Raw genomic sequence first — 14,129 nt, forward strand, 5'->3', positions numbered from 1 at the left:
TCAGAGAAGTGGTTTCACACGAGAGGCTGCCCAGCCCCAGCTGTATCCTCCCCTCTTGATTTCAGAGTGATTTCCAGAATTATTCCCCCTCTTTCAGTCATTTTCAACAGACCAGAAGTCGGTCCTGAAGTGATTGTGCTGCTGATTTCAGATTGTGGTCTGATTTCAGCAGACCAGAAGTCAGTTCCACACAAGTGATTGTGCTGCTCTTTGCATCCTCCCCAAGCCCAGTTCTGTGCCCTGACACAGACACCAAACCCAAAGGGATTTTAGGAAATTAACTGATTATTATTTCAGATCTAGTGCTGATTTTGCTGAGAAGTCCTTTCCCATTGCCTCACGGCAAAATCAGCACCAGATCTGAAACAACATTAAAGTTCTGACAGGAGCAGGCACAATAAACAGAGATAAGTGGAATGCTGCAAGATGGCATTTTGTTAATAAAATTTAAAAAAAAAATTAAAGAAAAAGGTCAGAGTTTACTGAATGAAACCACTGACCCTTGCTGGCACTGGAATGGGAAAAATTATCAAAATGTTTTCATTTTGTATTTCAAATTATAACTCAAGATTAAGTAAAAGTATTAAAAAAACAGGTATTGAAATGGTGTCTTTTTCTCAGCACCACCCACCAACAAAACTCAAGGACTTTTAGTTTTGCTAGCTAACAAATAATTCAGTTACTCACCCAGCACTAACGTGAGGGCAAAGAACCAGAGCATTCTCTGCCACTGGCACAGGGGAGATTTAGGTGGGTAATTCCATTAGCACCCTGCAAGTCCCTTCACATAAATCTTTGTGGCAGTAATGAGGAAATGAGGCATCAATAATATAAGAAATTTGGTTCCTTAGCTCCACTTGAGGATCTCAAGCAAGGACATCTCAGATTTCCCACCTCTGCCAAGGCACAGCTTGGGCATCCCTAAATCTTCACTTAGGGCTGCACTGCAGTGGTTTACAGGTCTCACAGAGGAAGAAAGGAAATGTAAATCCTAGCAAATAACAAGAAACACAAGTGCCATTTCCTCAGCATTCACAAATTAGGATGCTCTGTCAGGACCCAGGACATCCCTCTGGCTGTCCTGAGCAGCCAAGATTCCTGCCAGGGGTCTTGGAGACCCTGGCACAGAGCCCAAAATGCCCCTGTGGGTTTGATTATGACCCATGGAGCAAATTACCAACCTTGTATGAAGATCAGCAAGCCACAACAGTTTAAGTGGAATATTAGTGAAGTTATCACAGGGTGGAAAAGTAGATTTAGGGGTTTTTAGAATGGGAGTTCAGGAGGCAAAATGGAGGGAACTGGGCATGTCCAGCCTTTCTCCTTCTTCTTCTTGGCCTCCATCTTCTGCTGTGATGTTGTCACTTACAGATTGGTTTAGAGTAGAAGCTCACTGTCTAACAGAGGTGATAGGTATTGGAAAATAATTGTAAACATTATATATGTAGTTTTTAGTATAAAAAGATAACACTGCAGGCAGGCAGAGTGCCGTGGACTGTCTTGCTGAGCTGACCTCGGCAGAGCAGGAGAAAATTTTTGATAGATAAGATACAATAAACAACCTTGAGACTGAGAAATGAAGAGCCCTGACTCCTTCGACCGCTGAGCTGGGAAAAGAGACTTTGGAACTTTTCTCGGGGTCACTCTGACCAGCTGGAAATGCCGACATGCTCCTACAAGCTGTGCATGAAATGACACAGTGAAAAGGAAGAGAAGGAGTTAAGCACTCGGGAGCGAGCAGATCTGCCCCGTGCAGCGAAGGCACAAAAGCTTTTTGACTCTGCCACATCCTCACCGAGCCATCCCGGTGTCGCAGGCATTGTTTCATCTCCTTATCGGCTCCGCACACCGCCGGCGGCGCTTCCCGGGCAGGCAGGGATGGAGGGATCCCCCGGGATGCTCGGGATGCTCACACACGCGCACACACGCACACAGCCCCGGCAGGATGAAAGCGATCCCCGCCCCTGCCCGTCTCCCTGCGCGCTCTCCCTCTGCCGACCTGCACAATGGGGAGAAAAGGAGCGGGTTTGGCTTTTAAGTTAGGAAAAGTAATGTGGCGGCTGGGGGGGAAAGAAAGGAAAAAAAGGGGAGGAAAAAAGGCGGGGGGGAATCAAAAAAGAAGAAAAGAGGGAGAAAAAAGGAAAGAAAGAAAAAAAGAAAAAAGAAAAAAAGAGGGAGAAAGGGGGCGAAAAAGGGGGGAAGGTAAAAAAAGGGGGGAAGGTAAAAAAAGGGGGGGCGAAATGAAAAAAGAAGAAAAGCGGGGAAAAAAAGGAAAGAAAAAGAAAAAAGGGGGGAAAAGGGGGAGGGTAAAAAAAGGGGAAGGAGGAAAAAAAAGGGGAAGGAGGAAAAAACAAAATGGGAAAGGAAAAAAAAACAAAATGGGAAAGGAAAAAAAACAAAATGGGAAAGGAAAAAAAACAAAATGGGAAAGGAAAAAAAAACAAAATGGGAAAGGAAAAAAAAAAACAAAATGGGAAAGGAAAAAAAAAACAAAATGGGAAAGGAAAAAAAGGAAAAAAGCTGGGTGCTGTTCCTGTGGTGGGTCTTCCCAGGAAAGCTCGGCGTCTTGGCCTGCAAGACCTACAGAGAGATAGGACCTGCCAGATAAAATACTTCATGTTTCCCAGCATCTGCTGCTACACAATCACACCAAGCTTGTTTACAATTGAAATCACAAATTGCTCCCAATATTGATCTAAAAAAGACGACCTCTCTCTGGTGCTTCAAAGGGCAAATAAAATAGCAAGTAACTGAATGACAGACAACTACTTTTCCACTTTCCTGCAATTTCTGTGTGCAAGGCCACAAGGTGCACCTCCCATGGAAGGGCAGGAGTTCAGCTGAAGCAAAGGACAGCAGACAGCCAGGGCTAATGGGAGAGGACCACAGAACCCTGCACATATTCCCTTCTTCAGTACCTGGAAGGATTTTTCCCCCTAATTTTGAAGGGGAAGGAGTGTTGTGGTGGCTAGCTGAGTTTTTGGCTCTACAATGCACTCTCTCTCTCTCTTTTTTCCAAAGATAGTGGAGGGAAAACCAGACCAAAATAGCAAATTTAGTTCTTGATGTCTCTTCGTCCCTACCTATCAATGTTCCTCACTTATGACTTTCACAATTTCAAATGAACTTCTGATTGTGCTTCAAGCCTTCAGGAGAACATTAAGGAGAGATACACCTGGATACTGGATCACAGATCCAGCACTGTTCTGCTGGCCTGCTCACTTTAAACTTTGATCCTCTTCTCAGTGGGAGATGCAAAAGCAGTTAACAAAGGAAAATTCCTCTCCCATCCCAGCCAAATCCTCAGCTCTTTCCTGCTGGCTGGATTTGAGTCCACACCTCAACCTGGCAGGAACAACTTCCCCATGTTGTGCTGTCATCACTGCACTAAGCCAAGCAACTGTAAGAAAAAATGGCATAATGCATTTCCTTCCCATTCAGCTAAGTCTGGGGGGGTTGAGACATATTATGAGTGTTTATTTTTGCCTTTCCAGTGCTGCTACTACTACTCAGGAAAAAAAGCTTTGCAATTAGCTCAACCTTTGCAAGAGGTCCAGAAGATGCAACTGAAGCTCTCCTGGTCCATCCTTCCATCTCCTGTCCAGGCATGGATTAACACAAGTCCAGCAGCAATTACAGGGCCCTGCCTTCACACAGGAAACATGCAAGGGCTGTGGCTGCAGCTGTCCTGGCCCCTGCTTGGCTAAAGGCTTGGCTGGATCTGGTTTGAGCAGTGCTGTACCTCTCCTCAAAGACCCAGAGTATTGTGTTTGCTGGGAAATGCCTGACAAAGGCAGGAATGGTGAATCTGACTCCATGTTCTCAGAAGGCTAATTTATTATTTTATGATACTATATTATATTAAAGAATACTAAACTATACTAAAGAATACAGAAAGGATACTTGCAGAATGCTAAAAAGATAATAATGAAAATGTGTGACTCTTTCCAGAGCCCCAACACAGCTTGGCCCCAATTCACCAATCAGTCAAAACAACTCACACCAGAATCCAATGAAACAACCACCTGTGGGTAAACAAGCTCCAAACACATTCCGCGTGAGCAAAACACAGGAGAAGCAAATGACAAAAGAATTGTTTTCCTTTTCTCTGAGGCTTCTCAGCTTCCCAGGAGAAAATCGTGGATGAAGGGAATTTTTCAGAGAATGTGAATGCCAGACCAGAGCCCTGCTAGAGCAGCTCAGCCTCCTCTCTCAACGTGTTTATCACTTTGGGCTTTATATACCATTTTTGCAGCTATGTTGGCAGCTCCAGAATTTAATTGCATTTCTCATGGTATTGGGTGGTGGTTTTAATGAAAGCTGCTGCTCCTGGGGAATGAAGGGATCCCGGTGTTCATACAAAATCAATTAAGTCTTCTAATTGAAGCTGCAACCTGAGAACACCCAGCAAGAAAATCCTCAAGGATGGAAATCTGAAGGTAAATAAAAAGACCCCTCTTCCTTCCCTGTGCAATTTTTGTGTAAGAAAATGCTCTCAGGGTTTTCAAACTAATGACATGGGAGGCCTGAGTCACACATACAAAGCTTCAGTTTAGACACCCTAATATTAATGTAGAACTGGCTGGCAGAGAGAGAAGATAACAATGGCTTTAAGCATTAATAATGGCTTATTTTTCCACTAATACTAAGATTAAAGCACTTGAGAGCAGGTAAAACACATACCTTGTCAGCAGCCATTGGAAGCAGGGTGACATGAGGCAGTTTAACAGCCAGGCAGAATTACCAGCTGCATCCCTTTGACATTGCTGCATCACTAGGCTGTGAATTCAGTGGGATTTGGGGATTACAGGGCAGCTCTGGAGTATCTGCAATAGAAGAAAAACACACCTGAAGTTTAAATGACAGCCAGAGCACTGTGAGTTATATCAAGTTTAGCTCTGGAAATTAATATCCTACCCTTTCCTAAATCTTGGAGCCTAGGAGTCAGTAAGGAATAAAACCTGCAGTATTTATGATTTAATGGGAAAGGGTTTGTTTTCACAATTCCAGCTGGCTTGGAGAGGAAGGGAAGAAGGATGGCCAGAGTCTCATATTCTAACTGTGAATGATGATTCCTTTCCCTCATTGTTTTCTGTTTAATAAATTCAAGTTGAAAAGGCAGTTTTCCTTATATTTACACACCCACACAGTTAATTGGAAGTAAAAAGATGTCTGTTTATGGCCAGGAGTGCTACTCCCATTTGGGAGAAACTGGTTATTGTGCAAAATTCATGTAATTGGTTTCCATAGCCCAAAGCATATCAGGAATAATTTCTTAGAGCAGAGGAGCAGATTTATGCTGAAGTGTCCCTTGAAATTTCTCATTCAAAGAGCTGATGGCTCTAATGACTGCCTTCAAATTGCTATCAGTAAAAGTCTATTCAAAAATGAAATTCAGCATGCAATTTGGCAAACAGCTGTACGCTCCCAGCCTCCAGCCCCTAATCTAATCTGGGCTCTAATTTCTCTTTGTGTAGATTTGCAATGTACACTGGCTTGATCTTAATAAGGCCATTAGCACAAGGAGATTTGCTCAGGCCCACGAGTGCCTACAGAGGGAGATCCTGGGTGCTGTTGGCTGGCACTGGGCCAGCCCCATCCCTCACCAGTGTCATTCAAGTCTGTCACATTCCCATTTTCTGAAAAATCCCCTTGCCCAGGATTTTCTCCTGTGAAGCTGGGAAGCCTCAGAGAAGAATGAAAACAATATTATCTCATTTGCTTCTCCTGTGTTTTGCTGCTTTGGAGATTGTTTATCCAGCATGTGAATTGTTTTGACTTAATGACCAATCACAGTCAGGCTGTGTTGGGACTCTGGAGGCAGTCATGAGTTTTTCATTATTATCTTTTAGTCTTCTGTAAGTATCCTTTCTCTATTCTTTAGTATGGTTTTAGTACAGCAGAATAGAATAGAATAGAATAGAATAGAATAGAATAGAATAGAATAGAATAGAATAGAATAGAATAGAATAGAATAGAATAGAATAGAATAGAATAGAAGCCTCCTAAGAACATGCAGTCAGATTCATAATTTCCTCCCTTTGACGGGGCTCTCAGAAAATACCACACAGGTATGAAGGGCTACATGGATTTTCCCTCTCCCGGCAGGTCTCTGGCTGACTCCAGCACACAAAGCTCAGTCCCAGCTCAGCCCAGCCTGTGCCAGAATGGGGAGCTGCTCCCAAGGCCTGGGAGAGCCTCCCTCTCCCCAGGCAGCCAGCATTTCTCCTGATGCATTCCCTGCTGACTCAGAGCCACCCTGACAGCAGTGCAAGAGTCAGTGAATTCCCTGCTCTTCCATTGCCCCTTCCCTTGGGAACCAGCCACCCTCATTCTGCACAAGGAGCTGCCTCTGATGAAATTGAATCAAATGTCTGTGTTTACGAGACGTTTTGACTGACAAATCATTTTCCCTGTCAGGCTGAGATATGACAATGATGATAACTCAAATTTCTCTGGTCAAATGATTCTGGAAAGCTTTTCTGCCATTACAGTCCGTGAATGTCAATGGGTTTATCTAAGTGCAGGCAAAGACTGATGGCAGCACTTTCTGCATCTGCTTTTCCCACCACAGAGCTCTCTGCAATGCTGCCTGGCAGGTCTGCCCCAAGAAAGGAGGAAGGAAGACACTGGATATTATTCTTATGATTTGCACTGTATTGAATTTATCTTTGTTTTGCCCATTAAGAACGGGTTGCAGAAGATGCCTCTATGAGTTAAACATTGAATTTATTTCCTTCTGTAAAGAGAGATGTCCCTGGAATACTGAGGTGTCTAAGCAACTGAAGTATACTTCCAGAGTAAGTAATGGCACTACTATTAAAATAAAATTAAAAAAATATCATCAGAAAACATAAAACCCTGTAACAGAGTTACAACTCATTGAAGTAAATGAGTGAATGCAAATCCTGACTTTGAGCTTTATCTGCCAGCTGTTTCTGGGACAGGAGCCCCAAAATTTCCCTTGTGGGAAAGTCCAGGAGCTTACCACTGCTGCCACATTTAGCCTGCACCATCCAGAGACAGCTTTGAGCTACATTTTGAAGCTTTGCTTTGCAAACATAAAATATTGAACTGGCTGGTTTTGCTGTTTGAACCCTTTCACCCATCTTTAAAATGGAGAGAGTGTGGCAGTTCTGCTTAGCATAGAGCAACAAAAGAGGTGAGGAGAGCCCAGACATTATGTTGAGCTACCATCCATCACTCCATATCTTTGCCTTCCTGTTTTTTAAGTACGGCTGCACTGCCTCCTTCCGTGGGTCCTTCTCTGCTTATTTTCTTTCCAGGGAGATATCACAAGGAAATTGTCCGGTTTATCTCCCCGAAAGGTTGTGGTGGTCTCTTGTCCGCCCAGGGAACGCCAAGTGTCCGGTTTATCTCGGCTGTTTGAGGGGCCTGGAAGGCCCGGGGGTGGCCTTGGGGCAGCCCGCGGGTCGAAGGACAAGAAGAGGCTTCAGTTCTTCTTTCTGGTTTTATGTTTATTAATTGTTTATCTAAAAGATGTTCTTTCAGCCTAACAAAGATCCGCTCAGCAGTCAGCCATGGGCACACTGTCTCTCCCTCCCGGGCAGGCACCTATCTTTATACCCATTATGACGTGTACAATATTTATCATTTTTCCCCAATACCATCTATTCTTATAACTCGGTGTACTCTCAGCACTAACCAATCCAAAGGTGCCACCGTGGCCAAAGAAGATGGAGGAGAGGAGGAAGAAGAAGGAGGGCAGGACACACCCCAATTCCTCCATCTTACTCCTCTAAACCCCCCTGTACATAAATCCTAAACCCTGTTTCTCACCCTCTAATTAGCTAATCTTTCCACCCTTCACCCCGGTGAGGCCCTCTTATCTTCATAAAGGTGTCGTCTCCCGTGTAGGGTCAAAGTCCTGCCACCAGACACTTCTGGCAACATTCCAGGACTCCCGGGCCCCCCAAGGGTGGTCTCGGGGGCTCGGCATGCCAGGACTCAAATCCTGAGATCCCACATCTCCCCCTTCTGTTTGCACCAAAAGACCCTCTTTTACAATCCAATTCATGGCATCTGGGACGACATGGATGAGGACTAGGAGAATTATTACAATATAAAACCTTAAACTATTAAAACATAAAATCCTACCCTTAAAATTCTTCTCCAAATGGGAGAAATGTCAAAAAAATCTACCAGCTGATCAATATATGATCCTTTGTCAGTTTCCCCTGTAATAGGTGAATTTACCCCATTGCCTATTGCAATTCAAGATCCCAAGGAGAAAACCTCCCAGTCTTTCGTTCTTATACAGAAATATTCAAGACTCCAAAGAGAAAACCCCCCCAGAGTCTTTCGTTTCTCTTGTTTCTCTTCTGAGTTGTCCTTTGCAGTCTGAGTCCCGACTTTTGTCTGAGTATTCGTTTCTTCTTATATCTTGTTGAGGAAAAGGCATGTCGTGCACTTCGGTCATTCCCCCACGAGTGGCGCTGTCACCGGCCTCCGTGGCTGGGAGCCATGAACACAACTGCCTCTCATTCAGCCGATTGTCGCTGTTTGCAGGCTTACTTGAGACCGGGGTTACCTAGTTTTTGATTCAACTGACAATAGGGTTAGAACACACAAGCTTCCCCAGGAGGGGAGAGGCTTGGACTCCACGAGGGTTTTTACCAAAGGCACCAAGTCTGGAGAGGGCCCCTCCTCGCCTGAGACGTCACCGGGGGTCTGGCCCGCCCCCGCCCGCGCTCTGCGCATGCGTGCTTTCCGAGCCGCTCCCTGTCTCTCCCGAGGTAATTTTTCCCTCTCCCTTTTTGTTCCGCCTCTGAATTTTCCCCCTTCGGTCTGCCCCGACTCTGTCTCCTCCTCCTCCGACGCTGTGTGTGTGTGTGGCCCTTCGTCAGTGTGTGCCAGCCGCCCCCGCCTGCACCCGCGCTCTGCCGCGACTCGCTCCGGGTTTTTTGCGTCACAACCGCGCGCCTCCTGCGTCTCGGCAGCCTTTCTGGGATTGCGCAATTTCCCCCATGCCGCTGCCCATGTCGGACGCCCCTGCTGCGCTGGCATGTGATTCTGCCCCGGGTTCTTGCGAGTTTTGCCCGCCGCGCGCGTTTCTGCTACCTTGCCGGCCCCCGGGGCCGCTGCACCCCCCGGCCCTGAGCTTAGCAAAGCCGTATCTGAACACGCGTCTCTTGTTTTTTCTTCAGCCGCGCTCCCCGCCTGCTCCGCCGCTGCCTGGCTGCCGCGAGAAAGCGCCTCCCCCGGTCCCCTCTCTCCTCCCCCCTGCTCTCCCTCTGCCCCTGAGTCCTCCATGCTCTCTGGACTTTTTGGACGCTTTTTGGGAGTTTCCCAGGGTTTCTGGGTTTTGGGACTGGGTATTTTAATAATATTTCTTGCTCTTTTTTCTCCAAGAGCATTTCCCCCTGGCTTCTTAAGGCCAGAGCTAATCTTTTCCGGAGTCTTGCTCCCCCCTGTTTTGAGGGCCCCCCCCCCCAGACGTCTGCTGCGTCTGTTGGGTTATTTCTTCCTGGCCTTTTAAGGCCAGAGCTAATTAATTATTTTTCTGGAGTCATGCTCCTCCCCCCCCCAGATGTCTGCTGCGTCTGGAGGTCTACCTTCCTGGCCTTTTAAGGCCAGAACTAATTTTTTTTTTTGTGTATGTTTGTGTCACACCTTATAAGGTGGACAAAATTTCCCGTTGTTCCTGGGAAGGTGTGCCCCCCATGTTGTTATTTTCAGGCTTTCTTACCAAATCTGGTGTCAGAGCAGTCTGGACGTCTCGATCTGTCCAGCAGATCAGGAGAAGTGGTTCCAGGGCGCCTTCTGGTTCCAATCCGGGCTGTTCTGCTACGATTGTCTTCGGCAGAAACTGAGAGGTGGAATTCTCAGTGACTGCTGTTTTTTTTTTTTTTTTTTGCAGTCTCTGTTGGCTTTTTGTTTTCTTCTTCTCTCTCTTTTTCTTCAGGGCTTTGAAGGTGGTGGTGGTGCCCCCCCCCCGAAAGGTTGTGGTGGTCAGAGCTCACCCAGTGGAAGCCAAATGTCCGGTTAATCTCCCCGAAAGGTTGTGTTGATTCGAGTCCGTCCAGGGACGCCAAGTGTCCGGTTTATCTCCCCGAAAGGTTGTGGTGGTCTCTTGTCCGCCCAGGGAACGCCAAGTGTCCGGTTTATCTCGGCTGTTTGAGGGGCCTGGAAGGCCCGGGGGTGGCCTTGGGGCAGCCCGCGGGTCGAAGGACAAGAAGAGGCTTCAGTTCTTCTTTCTGGTTTTATGTTTATTAATTGTTTATCTAAAAGATGTTCTTTCAGCCTAACAAAGATCCGCTCAGCAGTCAGCCATGGGCACACTGTCTCTCCCTCCCGGGCAGGCACCTATCTTTATACCCATTATGACGTGTACAATATTTATCATTTTTCCCCAATACCATCTATTCTTATAACTCGGTGTACTCTCAGCACTAACCAATCCAAAGGTGCCACCGTGGCCAAAGAAGATGGAGGAGAGGAGGAAGAAGAAGGAGGGCAGGACACACCCCAATTCCTCCATCTTACTCCTCTAAACCCCCCTGTACATAAATCCTAAACCCTGTTTCTCACCCTCTAATTAGCTAATCTTTCCACCCTTCACCCCGGTGAGGCCCTCTTATCTTCATAAAGGTGTCGTCTCCCGTGTAGGGTCAAAGTCCTGCCACCAGACACTTCTGGCAACATTCCAGGACTCCCGGGCCCCCCAAGGGTGGTCTCGGGGGCTCGGCATGCCAGGACTCAAATCCTGAGATCCCACAGGAAATGAGGAAAGCAGAAAGGGAGAACAAAAAAGGCACAGCACAGAACATTCCTCTGCATGGAAGGAGGAGGAAGGGGGAGAAGGAGGAGGAAAACCTGGAAAGGGTGCAAGGCTGAATAAGGCAGTGGGAAAAAGAAATGCAACAGCTGGATTTGCTGGGTGAGAAAGGAATATACCAGCAAACTGCAAACTAGCCCCAAAAGATCATTCCTGGAGGAATTAAGTGGAAATATGAAGAAACTAAATATTGATAAGAATACAGTGTAAGTAAAGTAACAGGGTAAACAGGCAGAGCTACAGTGAAAAAACACAGATAATTCTCCTTATTAAAAAAGACTTTTTTTTGTTGGAGGAAAGTAGCAAAGACTATCAACAAAGCAATTTCAACTAGAAGTCACTGAAACCACTGGAAGCTTTTGCAGTGTCTTACACAGACTGTACCAGACCTTCAGCCCTTCTTGAGCAAATAATTGTGGGATGAGCCAGGTGTGCAAACAGCCATGGGCTGCTCTTATGTTATCTTCAACAATGCAAAAATAATCCATGATGTAGAATTTAAGATTCCTCATTCATGCCTATTAATTTCCATGTTTCTCTGTGTGAAGAAAACTGGCCCAAATTTACTTTGTAGTCCGGAAACAGAGTTGGGACCAATGCTTATCATCCTTGTTGCAAAGATGGAAAACCTTAGAGGAGTTCAGGTATGTGGATCTCTGCAGCACTGAGGTGTCAGGGGTTGTGACAGTGTTCACAGGGGTTCTTGGATGAGGGAAGAGACGAGGATCTGACTCCATGTTTCAGAAGGCTTGATTCATTATTTTATCATATATATTATATTAAAACTATACTAAAAGAATAGAAGAAAGGATTTCATCAGAAGACTAGCTAAGAATAGAACAGGAAAGAATGATAAAGACAGCTGTCTTGGACTCTGTCTGAGCCAGCTGGGCTGTGATTAATTACAAACATTCCAACATGGGCCAATCACAGATGCACCTGTTGTATTCCACAGCAGCAGATAATCAATGTTTACATTTTGTTCCTGAGGCCTCTCAGCTTTTCAGGAGGAAAAATCCTAAGGAAAGGATTTTCCATAAAAGATGTCTGCGACAAGGGGAGTCACTTTGCTTTCACTCCCTCTCCAGCACACGTCTGTGCAGAACAGGCACCCAAAAGAGGAGCTCCTTGGCAGGAGGGTCAGGGACAACTGATCCAATTCTAGATTTTGGGCAGCTGAAGGTACCAAGCTGTGTTGGTGAGGGCTGGGAATGTGCTGCTCTTTGGTAGCCACCAGTTAAAAAAAAATCCCTGCTTTGGTCTAAGTGTGTGCAAACAAAACCCTTCATGAGTCACCTTCCTCAGGCACCTTCTGTCTGTAGTCAGCATGAGTTTTCTGTCACCCCACCACAGCACCTGCCATTATCTGCTGCAAGAAAGGCCTGACACAAGGGGACTTGCTAAACAAAAAGTTTAGCAAGGGAGAAACTTAATTATTCCTACTGCAGACTAAAGAGGGTGAAAGGATTTTCTACACCTGGGGAATTCAGCATTGTACCCTGCTGCTGCAGTTTTGCCCCTTCTAGTAATAATTTGTTATCTCAGAGATACTACCACCATTGCTACAGTCTTACTCTTTAAAAAGAATTTTTAAAAAATATTCTCTGTTGTCACCCTGGTTTTTAAAGATTTTCTAAGCCTTCTGATGTTGACATTCTTGTAGCAAACTTTCTCACACACTTTCTGTAAATAACTCATTGTTTTGCATTCATTTATGGAGGAGGAGAAATTTGATGGACATGGTCTGTACAGTGTCATTGGAGAGGTAGCACTGTCACCCTCCAATCCACTGCCACTTTTGGAAAACTATAAATGTTAGAGAAAATAAACTTCCCTTTTTTCTTCACCTTGAGAACAGCAGTGTGCGCTTCTGTTCTTTCGTGTCCTATAGCAACACTGCAGTAATATTTCAGAAACAACAAATGCACTTATGATGATACAGTAAGAAAACTCTCCAAGTGCTTTCAGAGCCAGGGAGATTGATAGACCTTGCCATAGTCTGTGGGAACTTGGCCTTCATTAGGTCAAGCTAAATTACCTTACAAATAACTTAGCCTCTACCACAGCTCCTTGGTTCTGAACTGATAGATTATGCAGCCATTAATCAGCTCCAGGCCTGGCCTTTGCTTTTGACTTCTAGAAGGTAAACTTATTCCATGCTGTTCCTCTTACTGAGTTTCTCAGATACATTCATACTCATAAAATAAAAAGTAAAAAGGAAAACAAATCTCATTCCCTGCTAAGCACTGATGATTTCTCATGCTTCACGAAAGACTGAACACACCTTGTAATAAATTTGTTTGTAATGCACCAGTTTCATTTTGCCTCCTCCCAAGGAAGCAGATTTCAGTTTGAGGAGCTGGAAGACATGAGAGATTATTTATGGCTGTTTGTCTGGCTCTATAGTCAGCTGCAGAGCCATAAATTTGGAAGACAGACAGTAACCGATGTTCAGTTAATTTCCTGGAAAGTCTGAAAACTTTGTTCTGGGTGATCACTCACAAAGCAATAATAACAATAAAATGACCCAAGATGGCCAAACCAAATTTGTTAGTTTTGATAAAGATAATTTTTATCAGAGCTCTGTAGGACTTCATTCACTGATCCAACACCATTCCCTACATATAACGAGTGAAAATTCACTTTCATAGCCTGATCAGATTTGTTTGGCCTGGACTCCTGTAGCTGTGTTTAGCTCTCAGATGCACGTCTTTAATAAGAAATACCTTCATATCCAAGGGCTGAATTTCACCCAGAGAGGTTGTTCAATGAGAATTCATTCAAAGGTCATGGCCTTATCACTCAGTTCTGCTCCAGCTCCCCACAGATGGTGGGTACACACTTGAAATAAAGTTCTGACTTTCCATCACTGTCATAAATGAGTTGTAGAACCACCCTTTCTTCATTTGTCTTACTTAAAAATATATCTTCTGGCTCATAGGAAAAAAAAAAAAAAGGAAAACTCACATCCATAGGTGATTAATGAACCTGCAGATTTAGTCAATAGCCTTCCAGGGGCCTTTCTACCCAGAGTCCTGCTTCATTTGCTGCCCTTTGTATTAACAAATTTTGTGATTTCTACATTAAGCCTAAAGTATATGGCACAGATCCAGAAAGAGAATTTAGGTATTTTCTAAAGGACCAGCTTTCTACAGGACACATGGAAAACCATTTTATGGATATTTCCCATAATGGATTAAAGATTTTTACATTAAAAACTCAAAAAAATAGTATTTCAATTTCTCATTTCTTACCAAATACTTCTTGTTCTATTTGACTTCAAAAAATCAAAATGCAAGTGAGACAATATTAATTCCAGCTGTTTCCTCTT

At 44.8% G+C, this 14,129-nt stretch overlaps 1 long non-coding RNA gene across 3 annotated transcripts in view; it reads right to left on the reverse strand.

The window, feature by feature from the left end:
* LOC141728476 (uncharacterized) overlaps window positions 1-14,129 on the reverse strand; it is a 49,284-nt gene that overhangs the window by 27,867 nt on the left and 7,288 nt on the right. For 2 of the 3 annotated variants that reach the window (XR_012579418.1, XR_012579416.1), the window contains exon 2: window positions 4,684-4,826. This is a non-coding gene — a long non-coding RNA (uncharacterized LOC141728476). Of the gene's footprint in view, window positions 1-1,795; window positions 1,952-4,683; window positions 4,827-14,129 lie in introns of those variants that run through there. The other variant, XR_012579417.1, reaches the window with a different exon arrangement.

Source organism: Zonotrichia albicollis, chromosome 3, assembly GCF_047830755.1.
Source record: "Zonotrichia albicollis isolate bZonAlb1 chromosome 3, bZonAlb1.hap1, whole genome shotgun sequence".
NCBI classification, from domain to species: domain Eukaryota; kingdom Metazoa; phylum Chordata; class Aves; order Passeriformes; family Passerellidae; genus Zonotrichia; species Zonotrichia albicollis.